Source organism: Gigantopelta aegis, chromosome 12, assembly GCF_016097555.1.
Source record: "Gigantopelta aegis isolate Gae_Host chromosome 12, Gae_host_genome, whole genome shotgun sequence".
Taxonomy (NCBI): Eukaryota; Metazoa; Mollusca; class Gastropoda; order Neomphalida; family Peltospiridae; genus Gigantopelta; species Gigantopelta aegis.
Window position 1 is genome coordinate 49,860,284 of NC_054710.1, and position 4,932 is coordinate 49,865,215.

General features: G+C 35.2%; 1 protein-coding gene across 1 annotated transcript in view; it reads right to left on the reverse strand.

The window, feature by feature from the left end:
• LOC121386958 (pregnancy-specific beta-1-glycoprotein 11-like) overlaps positions 1-4,086 on the reverse strand; it is a 54,811-nt gene extending 50,725 nt beyond the window's left edge. Inside the window, exon 1 of the mRNA XM_041518014.1 lies at positions 3,964-4,086. The gene's annotated coding sequence lies outside the window, so the exon portion shown is untranslated. The remainder of the gene's footprint in view (positions 1-3,963) is intronic.
• Positions 4,087-4,932: the final 846 nt, after the last annotated feature.

The window sequence follows — 4,932 nt, forward strand, 5'->3', positions numbered from 1 at the left end:
AAAATCAGCTACAGCTGCCCATGAAAAACTTCGGAGCAATAATAAAAAAGCCACAACACGAAAATCACCCAGAGCTCAACCGATCCCGCCACAAAAAAAGTCTTGTAACTGCAGACAGAAGAACGAATGCCCCCTGAAACGGCAACTAGCCCAACTAGCTCCCTCGTATACCGGGCAAACGTGGCATCTGGTAAGACTGTCAGATCATACATAGGTCTTGGCTGGAGGTACATTCAAGGAGAGGTTTAACAACCACACTAAATCTTTCAAATATTGAACGCTATGAAAAAGAGACAGAACTGTCAAAATACATCTGGGAACTCAAACGAAAAAAAACCGCACTATCACATCAATTGGGAAATCGTCAGGAAATCGGACACACGGAAACGCAGCTCGGACAATGCAACCTGCTGCATCGAGGAGAAGCTCTCAATACTATTTGAAAAAGGAGACAAGCTACTCAACAAAAAGGACAGAACTCATATCAAAATGCCGCCACAGCAACAAGCCGAGAGTCTCACGACTGACGTGCCATGACGTCAGGAGCGCACCGCCGCGTACACACAGCGTGACGTCACCTTAACTGTCACAATTATAAACACTCATCTGATGAAGGCGAGGAGCCTGAAACTCCGAGTAATGAGTTATTAGTGAATACTAAAAATTTAGTATATATATATATATATAGATATAGATATAGATATAGATATAATGTTTAATGTATAATGTATAGTGTTTATACATGTTGATATCACAGTAGACGCGTACACAAACAAAAAAGTAATTTAGTAAAGCAGGTTTTGTTTTCGTTAATAACATCAGGATGTACTCGTAGACATTTCTACTTTCTGTTTCACGATACTGCCACGTGATGTAAAGCAAAGGACATTGCCCTTGGTAGAGTCAGATTTCTAGTACATGTGATCGGTTAACGGGACCCTGGAACAAACATACACCGGTTTAATTTCAAGTCAGTAATTCGAATTAACCGAGTGTAAAGCATGTATATTTTAAAATTAAATTTACATTCGGGTGGTTATGTTGTTGTTGTTTGTTTTGTTGTGTGTTTTTTTTTTTTTTTTTTTTTTTTTTTTTTTTTTTATGGGTTACTATGATTCGAGTTAGTAGTATAATAAATGATGTGTTAACTACAGTACACCGATAATTAAAGTTAATCCTGTTTGTAAAAATATATATTTATAAAAGTTGTAGTAAGATATATTTGGGTAGAAAATAATAGATGTTGACATTATTTCTGTTATGGCATTATTATTATTATCATTTTTAAGTAGTGACTTTGAAGGTACATGACGTATATTATGATATCATGATAAATGTGATAACCCTGTGTCATGAGGTTGTTACACTCTAAAAAAAAAAAATTGGTTTAAATGATTTACAAATATGCCTACTGACATTATTTTTATGAGTGTTTTATTAAATATGTTAGTTAGAATTCTTAATAACAATACCATAGTTGTTACAATGCCAATTCACATTCAGTTCACAGGTTTGTGTCCATGGAGAAATCATATCATTCTGCGATGAAGATTAACATTATTGTACTTGTTTTAAATAAAACAGAATAAACACAAACAAATCAGTTTCAATTCTTTATTCATAAATAGTCAACAGATTATCATGATTCAGAATTTTAATGCAACATAATATGCATATAATATATAAGAAATCGATAAATGTTGTGTTCATGGTGTTTCTTTTTCTTGTGAAAGACTGCAATGGTCCATTCCTTCATCTTTGAGAACAACTATCATATTAGTTAAATTAAGATATTTATTGTGAAAACACAAAACATTAACTCTTAAGATATTTAATTTACAAATCATTACTCCTCAAACTTAATCATGTTCATGGGTGCAATTCCTCTCGGTCTCTTGCCTCCAATTCTGATTATTTTGAGGGGTGCGATTTTTCCCTCCTCTGCATTTTGAGGAGTGTCATTTCTATTCCTCTCGTAAGCATTTTGAGGAATGCGATTTTTAGCACTCCTGGGTATTTTTAAAACGAAGGTCTGGTAACATATTTCAGAATGAAAGAATAAATTTGTGTATTTTAAGAATCTTTTATAATATGATGCATATACTTAATTTAAAAAAAACACAAAAACAATCGTATTAACAAAATAATTGTTTGATAAAATTAACAGAATAAACTCGCCCGCAGTTGAACGACTACATAAACCGCAGTAGTTTAATTGCGGACAACCGCAGGGATGATCTATTCTAAATAAATATGTTTTATGTAATAATAAACCCATTTTATTTCATTTCAATTGTGTTTAAAATAGCAACATTTGGATCAATGCGGTTTGAATGGCACAAGAGACAAAAACTTGGGTTCGGAAAATAACTTTAACCTAATTGCAAATAATTACTGTTTTTGCTCGGTTTATTGCTTCAGAAGATGATAAAAGATAATTTTAGAGATTTACTAGTTTAATTATTTATATTTTGTAACAAAATAAATCTTTAAAATGCTGTAAATTAAAAGAAAAATGTATCCATTAACCATGTCCGCATTTTGCCGACTTATGTCCGCATTTCGCCTCCTCTTACCATTCGTACTTTATTATAATTTACGGTAACAAAATAGAATCTACCCAATGGCTGATTGTGATATATAGTGACACGAAAAACAGCCAATGAAGTTCATTGAAATTTTAGGTAGGCGTTATCGTGTAGTGTTCTGTTTCCATTGTGGCAAGCACAGCGGAAGCCAGAGTGTCCGCAATTATCCGAATATGATATTTCATTTTTTCGACTTTTTTCTTTTTCTTCTTTCTTGCTCCCAGAAATAATTAAAAACTAATTACTAACATGTATGCAAACTGATGTACATGGATATGTGTGTGTGTGTTTCGGGGGGGGGGGGGGGGGAGAGGGGGATAAGTAGGTGAGTGGATGAGAGATTTTTTTGAATGCAGTATATGTTTTAAAGATGAACATTGTGTACATGTAAATTGTGTATATGAAATATATTTAAAATATGTGTAAGTCAGTGAGCTCAGGGCTCCTCAACCCTGACACTGCCAAATATTTCTGGGGACAATAAAAAAAGACAGAAAAAAAAAAGTGACGTCACTGAAATTCAAAATGTGCAATGCTTCGCCACATTAAAATATGAATATAAAAAATTACCGTTGGATATGTTTTATTTATTGTGTACCAAGCCAAATCAAGGTCCGAAAAGTGACCGTCGTCCATCTTAATTAATAGATTTCATAAAACTGGTCGCAGATCGCCATCCATTATAAATGTGGTTAGTTTATTGCTGAAACGATTGTTTTGTAAATTGCGCACAAAAATTGGTGTGGGTTATTTTCTTTTATTTCCCAAACTTTTACATTCTATCAAATTATATATTAACTTTTTTAAATATATATATATATATATATATATATATATATATATATATATATATATATATAATATATATATATATATATATATTGTTTTTGTAGGAGGAAGGGACGGAGTTTTCTCATATTAATTAAACACAATTTGCACTTTAGACTATAACATATTATGTAATTCACTAGCGTATGAAGCGGGGTGGGGGTGGGGGTGGGGGGCAGAGGGGTCTGTGCCCACCACCCATCCACCCCACAGGTTTTAGCAGAAGCGATATTTTTAATTTATTTATATATAGTGCGTGCGTGTGTGTCCCCCCTCCCCCCTTCTCACACACACACACACACACACACACTTTTTGACACATTCCTACGCCCGTGTATAAAACCAAAATTATGTTGCGGAAATGTCAGCGTCAGTGTCATCGACCTTGCCAGTCTTGGTGTAGGCCCCATTCTGTAATTTGGTCTCTTGTAATTGATTGGTACAGCATAGTTTTGCCGTACAAGAACATAATTTCGAATACACGCGTTCTCTAACACTTAAAATTCAATATTAATTGCATTGTACTTTATGTAATATGTCTACTTACTTTTCAGTTGATCATTTTTAAAAACACGGCTACACCAACTAGTATTCTTCCTGTCCTGCGCAGCAGCGCTGTACAAAATGGTGTCTGTAAGCGGGTTTGTTAGACGACTTTCCGTACGACTACGTGTATCGTCAATGCTCCCTATCATCATTCCCTGAAAGCTCGCACCACGAGGCACATGCCCCGTTGCCACCCCCCCACCCCCCACCCCTACGTGTATACTGTTGGCAGCATTTTGCAGCAAGAAGTATAGGATAAATTGGTGTTGCGTCGACAGTGACGTTTGTTATCACAACGCTGCTCAACGAAAAATTAAATAGTTCAGTGATATAATGGAGTTTTTGTTAAGAAACCATGTTTTAGGGTATATACAATGTTTTATTGTTATTGCTGGTAGATTGGACCTTCCTGAACATATGTCAGCGGGTGACAAGCTGTCACCCTTGAGCAATGTTTCTGACAGCCTAAATTCAAAATGGCCTCCACGAAATATTGTTGTTGCAATATATTCCCTAATTATACACCAGGAATCCATTTTAGTTGCCTTAAACGGTGTGTGATGGTTTTATCATGTCCTTTATGTTAGTATTCAGGAGTCGGGTTAAGATGCGTCCATTCGTCCCTGAACGTATGGAAAGCAGACTTGGACGCCTGCTTATCACCACTCGTAATAATAAAACCGTCCCAGTTTATCTTCAAAGACGCATTCCAGACGCATGTTTATTTCATTATGTTTTTATTTAAATCTTGAATTTTTATCTTGATGTTGATCATCACTTTATTTGTTTGCAAAACCATAGTTTGACACCCAGTGGCTGATGTGTTTTTTGTGCTGGGGTCTCGTTAAACATGCATTCATTCATTCATTCATTCATTCATTCATGGGCGTTTCAATGAAGACGCGACGAAAGCCAGTGACACGGACTAGTCCATTACAATGCGGTTGGTTAAAACAGTATGCTTAATGAC